Source organism: Herpailurus yagouaroundi, unplaced genomic scaffold, assembly GCF_014898765.1.
Source record: "Herpailurus yagouaroundi ecotype Mexico unplaced genomic scaffold, PumYag 213, whole genome shotgun sequence".
NCBI classification, from domain to species: domain Eukaryota; kingdom Metazoa; phylum Chordata; class Mammalia; order Carnivora; family Felidae; genus Herpailurus; species Herpailurus yagouaroundi.
Window position 1 is genome coordinate 6,030,691 of NW_024412444.1, and position 15,406 is coordinate 6,046,096.

Below are 15,406 nucleotides of genomic sequence, written 5' to 3' on the forward strand. Positions count from 1 at the left end.
AGGGCACTTTGATTGAGTCAATAAATTGAATTTCCAGCGTTAGTAAAGAGCAGTCAGAAATCATATCTAGGAAAGACTATATTCATTCCCATTCAGCTCTAAATCAGAGATTCATCAGGAAGAAGCTGTTTTGTTCTCTTTTATTTAATACTGTTTCCAGTGAGAAGTAAGGCATTTTCATGAGTTCAGTTTATCCCTGAACCACAGATTCCCTCCGTTGTTTTGGTCATTGGCTCCTTAATGACGACCTTTTTGTCCTGACTACAATGATTTCTCTCATAATGGGTTCATTTACTCATTGATCCGTTCAGTGCAGATTTCAGAGTAAAATTGTGATAGAGGGGCACCTGGGTGGCTCAGTCATTTGAGCATCTGACTTCAGCTCAGGTCGCTATCACAGCTTATGAGTTCAAGCCCCACCTCGGGCTCTGTGCTGACAGCTCAGTGCCTGGAACCTGCTTCAGATTCTGTGCCTCCCTCTCTCTCTGTCCCTCCCCTGCTTGCACTCTGTCTCTCAAAAATAAATAAACATTTAAAAAATAATTCTAAAAAAAGGATGTGATAGAGACTATGCTGTATTGCTGGAGAGGTTCTCTAGTGGTTCTTAAACAGTGAATTTTTTTTAATTAAAAATTATAGTTATGATTTCATCCCTGCTTGACCTGAATACTCTCGTTGCTTTAAACAAGAGTAGCTACATGGACTGGGGTCCTGAAGTTATGTTTCTAGTGTAAACTCTTACATTACTTTCCCCTAGGACCTTAGATAAATCAAGCAGTCTATCTAGACTTGAATACCTTCATCTCTAAAATAAATAAGTGGGATAAAATGTTCTCTAAATTCTCTTATCCTTTAAAACATCAAATCAGTTTGTTTTTGTGATACAAATTCCTTATATTTATAGGACTTGTCCAAGACCTCCCAGCCTAGGGGAGTGAAAAGGAGAAATTAAAATATAAGCTTCCTCATATTCTCTGCCAAGCCAGAGGCAATATCCTGATTAGGGAACTGATTAAAAACAACCCACTGACATAAGCTTTTAGTGAGGAAGGTGTTCTGTTCCCTTGTTTGTTTGTTGAGTTAGGTTGAACTAATTGACACTATATAAATATTGAGAGATTTTATAAAACATATGGGTTCATGGCTTCTCTTGCAAAATAAGAAAGTCTAGCAGTACTGACTTACATTCTCCTGTGTCAGTAATTGACTGGAGATAATTAGGAGTTATCCCCTCAAGTGATTGACTTACTCAAGTTTGCTGCAGTCCTCACTCTTGTCTCATGTACAGGCTTTTCCTCCTTTATGTTACTTGCCTTGTCTATAAGGTAATGTGTCTGCAAACCATATACAGAACCGTAAATGTATATGTGAGTTTGTGTGTGGCCTGAATGTGTGGGAGTGAAGAGGAAAGGAATATACTTTCATATAGGATTCACAACCATATCTAAAATAAGAGAACAGGGCAAAAACCATTGACAGATTTAATCCCCATGTCAAAAGCAATTAGAGTTTTCGACTTAACATCTACTTAACATCATTCACTTTAGCAGAACAGAAATGGAAATGCCACTCAGAACTTAGTTATCGCTTCAATTACTCACCAACATTAGCTTTGTGGATATTTCCCCTTTGTTTTGTCCAATCCAGTAGACAATAGGTGTAAAAATACTTAGAGATAAAACTTGCAGTACAAGCGTAGAAAGCTTGATTGTGAGAAATGATAGACTTCTCATTGTTAGAGATGGTTTTCTTTAGTGCCCATCGTTTTGTGAAAGGATCACACAGTGAAGGTGGATCATTTTCAGTCTCTGCAGCACTTTGAACTCAGAGTATCTTGCTACCAGCTCAGGTTGGTTAATTAAAGAAGGAAATAAGGGAAATGTTCTCATCTCATTGTTGTCTGTATTTCGTTCTTTTTAAGTGTGAGGCATTTTCTTTATAGTTTTACTTAGTATTTCACTCCTGGTTGATTGCAGTATAATTTAGTTTTTATCTCTTTCAGTCTTCTATTTTTCTTTTTCTCAACGGCAGATAAAGTAGTTAATTAAATGTTTATATTACAGATAGAGAATTCGTATAAGAGAAGAAATCACTTTCTTCTCATTTGAAAATTCACATGGTCCCTCTGGACATGTTTCTTCATTGTTCACATTAAAAAGTAATCATTAATTGCACCTTATTCTTCTTTCCTTACATTGTTTGACTTCTTGGAGAAAAAAAAAAATATTTTCCCATCACCACTCCTAATATCCCAGTAATGTTTAGTCTTTCCTGTCCTTGAGTTGCCTGAAGGAATTAAGATAAACTGATTAAAATATTATCAGTTAACAGACTTTTTTTTTAAAAAAAATCAGTTAACAGTCTTACAACAATCTGTTTGAAGCAAAGAATCTAAAAAAGGCATAAATTGAGCAGATCTCTTTTCCAATCAAGAACATTTTTCCTTTAAGGCAGAGAAATACCCTTCCATCCATGTGAAGATCAGTCATTTGAATTCAGTGCAACCTTTCCCAAGATTATGATGTCTACTCCGGTGCTGAGAATTTCTACAAATGTTATGCCAGGTCTTAAAATATCCCTGGTCTTTCCTCTGAAAGCTTGTTGTTCTGTACCATTTACTGCTTTCAAACAGTATTTTTTTTAAAGAGATGGCAGTTTTTCTGAGGAAACATGACAGTATATATAAGACTTTCTCCCCCTTATCCATAGATAAGAAAAGTATCATTTGGAGATTGAGTTTCTTTCCTCTAGCATCTGAAAGATGAGTTGCTCACAATTTGCAATTATGTGGCTCAAGACAAAAATTTCACAGATATAGCAGTTAAAGCTGACTGGAGAAAAGTCATCGGTGACATTTCATGAAAAGATGCAGAATTCAACATGAAAGCAATATAAGGACACTGGGAAAAATTTTAGAAAGCACCACTGTTTCTTTTCAACCTTTGTGGGATAATCCTTTCCTGTATATCAGTTTGTTTGTTCTTCCCTTCATTATCATAAGGAAGAATTTTTTTTTCTGGAGCAGATCAAGATTTGCTGTCAATGGGGGGGAAAAATGTGTTCTCAAGCTTTTGGTTCGTATGGATTCCTGTCCATCATTCTGGTCTTTAAATTCAGGGGATGCATCTTTTCAAGATAGAAGTAGAAAGAAAAGAAGGCAAATTATCAAAACAATAACAACAAAGTTCATCAAGATAATCAATATAAATAAAATGCATTAGAAAAATAAACAAATAAACAAAATCAATGTGATTTCCAGAATACTGAGTATCTAGAGTTTTATTTGACGCAAAGGACCTATGTTCAGGCTTAATTTTTATAATATTGTTTCTAATTATTTAATGACATTAACTTTTTTCTCCTGTATTCAACAAGTTAGATTTTATAAGTGAATTTTTTTAAAGTATGCTTTTTAATATAATTTTGACTATCCCCATTGATTTTATTTCCAAAACCATCAAGTATTTATCTTTTTTTTTTTTTTTAAGTCGCAATGATGGCAAGGTCAGTATGACTGCAAAATATATTCCCTTAACCTCTTCCTTTTGTGATTCTCCAGCTAATTCATCTTTTTTCCTTCATTTAAAAAATTCAGCTTTATTGAAGTACATTTGACATACAAAATTGTAAGATATTTAGTGCACATTATGGTGACTGGATATATATATATATATATATATATATATATATGTGTGTGTGTGTGTGTGTGTATATATATATACACACACACACACATAGCCTAAGATTCCCTCCCCCATCTAATTAACATATCCTTCACCTTACATATTTATTTATTTTATTTTTGCATGAGGACATTTACGTTCTACTCTCATAGCTGATTTCAATGATATAATACAGGGTTACCAGCAAGTCACATGTTTTTGTTTTTTTTTTTAATATTTATTTATTTTTGAGAGAGAGAAAAACACAGTGTGAGCTGCGGAGGGGCAGAGCGAGAGGGAGACACAGAATCTGAAGCAGGCTCCAGGCTCTGAGTTATCAGCACAGAGCTCGAGGCAGGCTCAAACTTACGAACTGTGAGATCATGACCTGAACTGAAGTTGGACCCTTAACCGGCTGAGCCACCCAGGGGTCCCGAGTCACCATGTTTTACATTAGGTCCTCAGAGCCTGTTGATCTTAACTGAAAGTTTGTACCTTTGGCCAATTTCTCCCTGTCTCTACCCCTGCCTGTCCAGCCCCTGGCAATTACTTTTCTACTCTCTGTTCCTGTAGTTTGACCCTTTTTTTTTTTCTTTTCAGATTCCGCTTATAAGTAATACCAGGTTTATTTCACAAGACCCATGCATATTGGCACAAATGTGGAATTTTCTTCTTTCTTATGGGTGAATAATCTTTCTCTGTATATATTACCACTTCTTTATCCATTCATCTGTAAATGTTTATGATCTTAATGGGGACATATTTAGTTTTTTCTGTTTTGATTCAGAAGATAATATTTGGAAATAATCTTTGGAATTTGATTGATACAGAGCATCAACCCATATAGCTGAGAACAGACTCTATTTTGGTCTGTGTATGAATCAGATACACTGACTAATAGACAAGCCTCCAGCTCTGTTAGTACCAACTTTTCTGATCCCTCTGAGTTCCTCTATATCTGTCTGCCTTCCTTCTAATTTTCCTTCCTTCTTTTTCTTTTCCTTTCTTCGTTTAACCAATGCTTATTGAGCACCTATTGTGGACCAAGATGTGAACAAAATAAAATCTTTACATCCCTGGAGCTTACTGCCCACTATAGAGGGAGACATGAAATAAGTAAGTTTTTTTAAAAATTTATTTTAGAGAGAGAGCGCAGATAGGAGAGAGAGGCAGAGAGAGAGAGAGAGAGAGAGAGAGAGAGAGAGAGAGAGAATCTTCAGCAGGCTCCACACTCAGCGTGGAGGCCAACCCGGGGCTGGATCCCATGACCCTGATCATGACCTGAGCCAAAATCAAGAGTCAGACAGATGCTCAACTGACTAAACCACCCAGGCATGCCATAAATAATATTTTTATGATGGCAGGTTAAAAATGTGATTTTTTAAAATTTTATTTTATTTTTTTTAGTTTTTGTTTATTTATTTGAGAGAAAGAGAGAGAAGGAGCAGTGGGGGGGGGGGCAGAGAGGGAGACAGAGGATTGGAAGAGAGCTCTGTGCTGACAGCAGAGAGCCCAGTGCAGGGCTCAAACTCATGAACCACGAGATCATGAACTGAGCTGAAGTCAGATGCTTAACTGTCTGAGCCACCCAGGCACCCCAATGTGATTTTTTTTTTAAAGTTAGAGCTCAATGTTAATGAGTGATAGGGGCTGCTAGTCAAATAACTTATGGAAGACTTCATCTTGTTCATGAAAACAAGCAAGAGAAAAATAGGTATTGATATCACGGTACTAAAAAATACGAAGAAAAAACTTCATCTAAAACTGTACAAATTTTATAATATAAATCAATAATTATATATTACATAAAATTATATATAATTATATATTATATGGATTACATAAAATTATATAAAATGTCAAGATGAGGGAGAACATATTGTAAACAGTGTAGAAAAGTACCTCAAAGCATCTTTTCCATGAATATCAATCCAGACAAAATTATAAATGGTATATGTTCAACAGTTCATCTACCAAACATAGCAGCCTATTTTGCCTCAGGCAGTGTTCAAGGCCCCAGAAATACAGCAAACTAAACTAAGCTCTTTGCTTTGATGCATGGTTACTGCATGCAGCTGCTCATGCTGTGCACTGCACAATTCTCAGGGACACATTCACATAGACAATGATGTGCACCCACTGGGGTTGTGCATCACAGCAGCTATGCTCTAATTGTAGCATACATTCTAGTAAGCGAGGGGACAAAGCCTAAACAAACAATATCACTGTAGGTGCTCTGAGGAAAAAAATAAAATAAGGGGAAAGAAAATATCTAGGAAAGCTATTTGAGATTTTGTGGTCTGAGCACGCATCCCTTGTAGGGTAATACTCAAGAGGAAATCATGAGGCTATCCGAAGGTAGAGGCAGCACTCTGGGGAGAAGGCGCAGATATTCTTGGGGAGAGGGTATATTGAAGGACTGTCCAGGAGTCCAGTGTGGCTCAGCCAGAGTGAGGAGAAACAAGGTGGGAGGAGAGACAGAGGGAGACATAACAGGAAGCTGCGTCATTGAAGTCCTTGAGGCCAGTGTAATAACTTTGGTTTTTACTTTGAGAAAGTTAGAAAGCCATTCTTAGTCTTTGACCAAAGGAATGATTTGATCCGACTCATTATTTATCACAGTCATTTTAGCTTCTGTTTTAACAAAACCTTCAGAGGGGCCAAGGGCAGAAACCAGGAGACCATGGCAATAGGAACCCTACGACACATGATCATAGCTTGGGGCACAGGACAAGAGGAGGGATGGTAAGCAGGTGGACTCTCATGTAATTTGAAGGGACAGTAGGATTTGCTAGTGGATTACAGGTGGGACATTAAAAAAGGGGGAGGGGTCAAAAATGCCTTAAGATTTTTATCCTGAGCAACTGAAAGAATGGAATATCATTCGCTGAGAGAAGGAGAGAAAATCACGAGTTCTGATTTCCACGTGTTCTGATTGAGATGCCTGTTAGAACTGCAGGTGGACACATGTCAAGGAAGCAGCTGGACACATGAATATGGAATTCAGAGGAGATGTTGGTATTGGAGATAGAATTTGGAAATTGTTGATAGGTAGTTAATATAAAGCTTTGAAGCTAATCCGAATCGTCTAGAGTAACTGTTCCCACTCCCTGGCTATACCGTTGGGATCACCTTGGGAGTTTTCAGAAAATACTGAGGACTGAGCCACAACCTGACTAATTAAATCAAAACCTCTGGCATGACAACAAGTCATGAATATTTTTAAAAAGCTTTCCAAGTGATTCTTGGGATTAAGAACCATTGACCTAAGAAGTCAGAAAAGATGAAGGGACATGTAGGAACTACTCCTTGGAAGACTCAAGAGCTCATAAGTCAGGAAGATGAAGAGAAGGAAGCAAAGAGAACAGTGACGTTGGTGAGTAAGATGTAGACCAGTGGTCGGAAAACTTTATTTGTAAAGCAAGTGGGGTCAGGGGCAGATAGCAAGTGTTTTTGGCTTTGTGGGCCACACACACTCAGGTGCTGTTACAAAAGTCTGCTGTTACAGCCTGAAAGAAGCCTTAGTGCATAAAAAAATGAATGTGGCCGTGTTCCAATAAAATTTTATTTACAAAAGCAGTTGGTGGGGACACACGTAACCCATAGACTGTAGTTTGCCAGCCTCTCATGTAGAGCCTCACACGTTTAGTCTTGGTGGTCTCCTGGTCAGGCCACAATAGTGGGCTGATGAGGTGAGAATCAGCAAGGAACCCATGAGTTGTGTGTGTCCTGTCTTCAGCGACATTTATGAAAATATCAAAGCCATTGGAGGGCCGGTCGCTGGAGCATGTAGAGTTCCTTGAATAGTTAATTTTTTTTTATTTTTTTTATTGAATCACTTGTGCTTACTAGAAAGCTCATAGGTCCGGGTCAGTAATAGGTGTGGGTTTTTATAATTTCACCACCGCCTTTTTAAAGTAGTGTATAAGAAAATGAGAAAATGTACAATCTAAAGCAAATCCATTTAACGCCTTGGTTAGTGTATTCCCTTTAATGTTGACTGTGGTGCTGTTCCAACGGGGGTGAGGGTGCATCATTCTCTCAAGAGCTCCTGTTTGGTGTTACCCTGGAGAAGTTTTATTATTCTTCTCACTGCACTGGTTAAAATGAGGTACAATGTACTTCCTCTTTACGGGCTGCCCCACACACAAAGGGTAAAAGTATATTATGAATGTTAAAACTAGAAACGCCTTGGAAAATTATGAGGCACCTGCTGAAAATACAACTTCCCATACAAGGAAAAAAATCACAAAAACAGTTCTATGGAGACCCACATTTTTGTTTTCACTGGGCCAGCATCAAGATCATAATGATAATTGTAACAATTTACAGTTTCATAGGACTGTAATTCACATACCCCAAAGAGTAGCTCTACTCCATCTGGGGCCCCCCTTCTTGCAACGAAAAATCTCTGGACTTAACATAATAAACTGTACAGGATGACTTTGAAAAGTACAAAGAAGAGGGCGGGCTGCCCAAGGACCTTGGGAATTGAAGAATAACATATCACTGAGTTCCTTGGACTCCCTTGTTGGCTTCTCTACATCCATACATCAGAGCCTTCAGCTCTGAACTACCAAATATTACAGACAAAAAACTCCAATAAAAGCCTATTCTCCTAACCAAAGGACCAGGAAAAGAGCAGACTAGCAATAGAAAACCTTTGGGTAATGACCACCCTATGCTAACCAAACACCAACAGAGCAAATGCACCCTCTCCAAAGTCACCCCCTTTCAGGGTTTAAAGCAAAGTCAGACAGGGAGCTGAATGCCCATCTAAGCAGCAAGCAGCACTCTGATTCACTGGGCCCAAGTTGATGTCCATGGGGCCAAGGAGGAAGCTGATTTTCTGTCCATTTCCTGGCCTGGTAGAAGCAGGCAGCTCTCAAATTCCCCTGTCAGCGGGTCACATCACCCCATGCAAGGACCTTGGTTCTCATTGCTATCATCACCATGGATTAGTTTTGCCTGGTTTCGAGCTTCATATAAATGGAACTGTACAGTGAGTGTTCTTTGTGTATGGCTTCTTTTATGTAACAAAACATTAATTTTTTTTAATGTTTATTCATTTTTGAGAGACAGACACAGAGTGTGAATGGGGGAGGGGCAGGGAGAGGAGACACAGAATCCGAAGCGGGCTCCAGGCTCTGAGCTGTCAGCACAGAGCCTTGATGTGGGGCTCAAACTCAAGAACCGTGAGATCATGACCTGAGCCAAAGTTGGATGCTTAACCGACTGAGCCACCCAAGCACCCCAACAAAACATTTTAAGACTTATTCAAGTAGTTGTATGTATCAGTAGTTAGCTCCTTTTTTATTAGTGAATAGTGTTCTATCATGTGGATAGACACAATTTGCTTATTCATTCTTCTGTTGACGGACATTTGCGTTGTTTCCTGTTTGGAGCTGTTATTAACAGCTATTATGAACATTCTTGTACAATCTTTGTATGGGCATAACTGATTTTGATTTGATCATATGGATGACATTCCAGGTAAATATCAATCTCCTGGTGCCTTCATCTACTTAAGCCATGTCTTCTAGCTAAATTAACCAGATAATTATTAAATTTTAACTCACTTCATGCTTTTAAAATCAAGCTCAGTAGGGAGAAAAAGAATGGGGGAATTGGGTGGTATGAACACAGTGTGACTAAGAGACATTTCAGTTCAGGGGCGCCTGAGTGGCTCAGTCAGTTGAGCGTCTGGCTCTTGACTTCAGCTCAGGTCATGATCTCACAGTTTGTGGGATCAAGCTCCTCATTGGGCTTTGTGCTGACCATGCAGAACCTGCTTGGGATTCTCTGTCCCTCTTTCTCTGCCCCTCTCGCACACTCATGCTCTCTCTCTCTTTCTCAAAATAAATAAATAAACTTAATAGAATACATTTCAGTTCAGAGTGACTATATATAGATTTATATTTCATTTATTCAACCCACTTATTGAATCCAATTAAGTAGCAACACTTGGGATGCATTGAGTGCCATCTTTGCTACTGATGCACTCACAGCCAAGTCACTTGATAGCAAAAAGGTTTTAAAAGATTTAATTTGAAGGAGTTGGGGGATTAGGCGGACATCTTACTGAATGCTTCGTCTTCATATATTATTTTTTCATGAACCTTTTCTAAAACTGGAAGTGATGAAATTTCATACTGCACAAGGAAACTGGTAAGCTTTTAAGATCAACAAACCTAAGGGAATGATAAGAATTTAAATGGTCTCCATTCCGTGTTTTTTTTTTTTTTTAAGTGGTCTCCATTCTTGAGAAAGTGCAAGGTGATGTTACGTGATGGGTAGAATGTCAATTCATCATTTATGGGCAATTCCTAAGGTATTCCATTCTCCCATCCATGAAAGAAACAGAGAAAGAGAGTAATAGGCAAGTCATTTTCCCAACAGATCCAATGACATAGAGAATCTATTCTTCCTAACGATTTAGAAGCCTACCGCGCCTTGCCATAATATAACCAAGGCCACCCATTGCAGTTAGATGAGAAAATGGGAAAGCAAGATGTTTTCTTTTTAAATAATTTTTTTAAAGTTTTTATTTATTTTTGAGACAGAGAGAGACAGAGCATGAGCAGGGGAGGGGCAGAGAGAGAGGGACACACAGAATCCGAAGCAGGCTCCAGGCTCCGAGCCGTCAGCACAGAGCCTGACGCGGGGCTTGAACTCACAGACTGTGAGATCATGACCTGAGCTGAAGTCGGATGCTTAACCGACTGAGCCACCCAGGAGCCCCGAAAGCAAGATGTTTTGATTTGTAAGTGCCAGTTTATACTTGGAAAACTATATTTCCAAGTAGAAATTGGGATGCCTAGAACCTGTGATCCAAGAGAGGGGGAAAGGCTATTAAATAACGTATCAGGAAAGTGAACCCCTTTAATAGCATGATCCCAGTTTCTATCTTCATCCATAATTTTTAGTTGCATCCCTGCACCCCTCCCTTTCCTAGGGACCCATTAAGCTTCAGTGTGGCTAATGCCCTAGATTCAGAGTTTACCTGGCATTTCTCTGAAAGCCTTGGTAAACACTCATCTATAATGGTGATGTAGGTTCTGCAGAAGAGACAAAGGGCCTCCTGTTAGATGCTGCTAAGTGCTCATCATTATTATTAAGAGAGACATGGTTCAGCTCTAAGAGTCCTACACAAAGGAACCTAAGCACATCAGGCAGCATTTGTAAAGCGTTTACACTGATTAGGCTGATTCTCAAGGGAACATTAAAGGTGGAACTTGAATTATCTGTTTCTGAGGAAGTCTGTGGACTCAAGTCCCCAGTTGCTTTCTTCTGACCTTCACGATATGCTTTTCTATTGATATTATGAATCTCCATGTGGTAAGTTCACTTGAAGCACAATAAAGTCTTGATCAACTAAATTAAAAATTGACGTTGCTTCCCTCTCCTGCATTCTGCAAATTGCCTTTTGCCCATTAACCCAGTAATGGTTTCCCTTTCAGTTTCCATGACTTTGCAGGTTTTGGTATCTCTCTGAGCCCTCTCTCCATTCTACTTGTATGTTCTGCATCTGGACTGTCACCTTCACAGTGGGTTTTGCTTATTTGTTTGGTAGAAAGAAAATTCTCCAATTGTCTCAGCAGAGAAGGTATCCCATATCAGATAGGTGTGTGGATGGCATTCCTTCGCATGTAAAGCCCTTAGGTACCACTGTGCCACAACATCTTAGAATACCCATGACAATCATTTGAAATCACATGAACATTTTTAATCTTCCCATTGAGGAATTACATGGTAGTGAGTCCTCTGGACTCCCATGTTGGTCATAGATGCTATAACTGATTCTTCCTTTGTTTTTTTTTTCCTTTTGTTGTTGTTGTTTTCAAGTTTATTTTGAGAGAGACAGAGGCCACGTGAGTGGGAGAGGGGCAGAGACAGGAAAAAAGAGAGAATCTCAAGCAGGCTCCACGCTGCCAGCTGTATAGAGCCTGATGCGGGGCTCGAACTCACAAAACCGTGAGATCATGACCTGAGCTGAACCAAGAGTTGGGCGCTTAACTGACTGAGCCACACATGTGCCCCACTTGTTCTCCCTTCGAAATCTCGTGTACCAATGATGTTTCCAGTTACTACAATAGGATATCTGTTAAACCTCTTTTCTAAGTCAAATGTTGTTTAAAGGTCATTATGCAGCCATTCCAGCCTGAAGGAATCTCATTCTTCCTTCTTCTTTATAATCTCTAACAATGGATAGACTGGTGCAAACTTGAACCTGAATCTAGAATGCAGAGAACCCCAAATATTACTGTCCTTTCCCCCCTAAAGGTGACCTTGAGACTGGGACCGGCACAGTTCCTGAAGATTAGCTCATGACCATGTGTTTGTTTGATTCTAGGTTTTCTGACCAAGCCTGAACTGGTAACTGGCCCTGTTTTACCTATTGATTCTGTCAGATAGAAATTTTATTTCTACCGGGTCTCAATTACTACTGAGCAATTTACAAAATAAATATGATACATGGCACCATGAGGTTTACATTCTGGTGAAAGAAAAAGATGAGAAAGGAAAAGAATAAATCTATAATATACCACTGGAGAGTGGTATGTGCTATGAGAAAAATAAACAGGGTGACCTGGTGGAAGGTACAGTCCCCTACTGTAGATATAGTCAGAGACAATCATGGGCTGTTTCAAGAAGTAAGTATAAGGGAAAACACTGTACAAATAGGCATTTCATTGTTATTTTATTGACGTCATCTGATTTTAGGGCACGTACCAAACACAGTTATTAGGAAACAGATGGCACACTTAAGTGATGGTATTGAAGAGAGTTTAAAGAGGGATTACAAAGCTGTGGGTAGGATTAAAAGAAATTGAAAAGGGCTAGTGATGGTCCCTCTACCACGTTTAGGCATGGAGGCCCAAGGAGAGGGAGGAGTTTTTGGAAGTTGGAATGTGTTGTTATAGTTGTAAGAGAGATGCTCACCACAGGCTGTGGTTTAAAAACAACAAAACAAACAAACAAACAAACAAAACCCAGCTAGATCACGTCTCATCAGAAATACACACCCCCAAATCATTCTCTTCCTGTTTTCTAACCTCTCCCATTGCCCCATAATTAGTGGAACCCAATCAGAAGCCAAGGGGCAGGGGATCCTGAATGCTGTATGCACAGGGACCAGCCTCCCAAGGTGCAAAGCCCAGTGGAGAAGGGTGGAAATGTGTACAGAGGGCCAAAGGAAAATAGCCATTATGAGATATAAAGAGCTGGGTTGATGTTGCTGCTGATGATGATCTGCCATTGTTGAAACATCAATTAAGGGAAATAGTCACATAAAGGATGCAGGAAATCAATACACAACTAATGTCCCACCATAAAACTGTCCTAGGCAGGCAGGAGTTTCATGACGTAGGACCACCAAGACTGTCTGCCTTACAAAAAGATACAATAGTCTTTGTAACTCAACAACCAGCAAATGAAGTGTCATCCTATAGCAAATCCTGTTATAATGAGATCGTACGCTGCAATATTTTTAAAAACTCAAGGCGTCTTGACACTTATAACAAGAGGACACCAACTTATTTCAGTGACTGTGACATTCAAGATGACCAGCTTTTGGTAGTTTAAGCTCTGGTTTGTCCTGAATAAAACCAAAATTGCCTTTTGGCTGGTCTTGCATAAATTTGGATTTCAGGTAATAAGTGACAAGATGAATTTTCCTTTCTAATCAAGTCACTTGTCATCCTTCCATCCACCTTCCATTACTTGTGCTGTCTTTAGTGTTCAAGATCTATCTCTATTTATATACCAAATTATGGAAAAGTATATAAGGGATAGAACGGAATTTTCTTTTCTGGGTGTTTTTTCGTATCCTCTCAATTTCAAAGTCATACATGTATGGCTTATTTCACTTCAAACCAACTCCACATATTAGCAAACATTTATTGAGTGTCTATTCTGTTTAGACAAAAACCGCATATGCTAAAATTACCTATGAATTCACCTTACTCACCCAATGTGTACCATACTGTATTGTGACTTTTGTGTTTACAGCCCTATAGCAGTTTACCTATATTCTCTTTACTCAATATTACTCCATGACTAACAATAAGCACTTGATTTTTTTTCCCTTGAGGATATTGATATTATTATATCAAGACCTATTTGCCTGGCCACTCCAGCAGGCTTACTTACATCCACTGATTGTTTAAAATAACAAGTGTAGTGGTGACATTGCACACTAGCCTGCAAGTTGGGTTTGCCTGTGTTATGACTCCACTGTGCTGCACCAGGCACCGGGGAGACACCTGAGATGATCCTAGTGCACTTGCCAAATTCAAGGGCATCCTTGAATGTCGGAGGAAGCCTCATGGGGGAGAAGCGTAATGAAAGCACAAGGGAGAAGTCCGTGAATGTCTTAAGTAGAGCAGAGGAAGGGGTTAAATCCGAGGGCTCTTTGAAGGGCTAATGGGAGCAGAAGGCATTTGAGCAGGGACTGAAGAGAGAGGATTTCAAGGGGACTAGGATTTCAGAGGTATTCAGGGCAAGTGAAGATGTTGGAAGTTGCTACAGCAAGGGTAGAGAAGCAAGCCTGCCGCAGTGGCAAGAGTAAGGCCAAGAGGGTAAAGCAAATATGGATGTGAAGCCCCGCTCTGCCTCTATGAGACCTTGGGCATTTCACTCATGAGATGCCATGGCCTCATTCTTTGAATTGGGAAAATAGCACTGTCTCATAGGAGTGTTGTGAGGCTTAGATGAGCTGAGGTGTTCATTGAATACTAATACCCTTCCTCCGTACTTCACTTTTGTTCTGAAATCACCTCCAAAGAAGGCAAAAGAAGCATTTGAGTACTGATTCTCAAAATACATAGTAGCAGTTAATATGTACATTGAGTGTTTAATATATGCCAGATGCTGAGTTAAACATTCTGTAGGCATCCTCTCTCTGAGTTGTGTTCTCTCATCCTGCCCATTTTGCAGATGAGGAAGTGGGCTTCAAGAGGGGAGATAAACGCCCCAAGACTAGCAGGTGGTAGAGCATGAATTTTCAGCCAGGTGGTATGGCTCCAAGGCACATGTTCTTAAATGCTGCACTAAAGTAGGCCCTGTTGAAGTTCACTCATTAATTCAGCACAAACTCGCTGAACATATAGTATGTGTCAGGACTGCCACCAAAACAAAGAGACAAAGGCTTCATGAGGCTCTGGTCTGTAGAGGAAGAAGGCCAATAAACAAGTGAATTGTATAATATTTGGAAGATGGCAAGTGCCACAGAGCAAGAAAAAGCATGACTGTCGGTAGGGAGTACGGTGGGAGGTGACAGTGTTTAAACATGGTGGTCCTTCGAGGAGGGCACTTGTTGGGATGAGCACTGGGTGTTGTGTGGAAGCCAATTTGACGATAAGTTATATTGAAACAAAATAAACATGGCGGTCTTAGGAAGAGCTACAGAGCAAAGGTGGCATTGAGCAAAGACTTGAAGGAAGTGAAGCAGGGCCCTTAAGGGTTATCTGGGGGTCAACAAATGAAAGTACCTTGGAATCGGAGCAAGCTGTGTTACAGAAACAGCAAGGAGGTCAATGTAGCTGGGGTGGACCGAGTGAGGAAGGGAGCAGCTGGCCACAGCTTGTAAGGCCCTGCGGGCCTGTAAGGACTTTGGCTTTCCTAAGAATGAGCTGGGAGCCATGGGTGCATTTGAGGCAGATAAATGGCTTCGTATATTATAACAGTATCCATTGCCCATGTTTTTGAGGCAGGTGGATGAGCATACAGGCTGCGACAGCCAC

The 15,406-nt window shown here is 39.7% G+C and overlaps 1 long non-coding RNA gene across 5 annotated transcripts in view; it reads left to right on the forward strand.

The window, feature by feature from the left end:
- LOC121016776 (uncharacterized) overlaps positions 1–15,406 on the forward strand; it is a 148,751-nt gene that overhangs the window by 68,327 nt on the left and 65,018 nt on the right. The window lies entirely within an intron of this gene.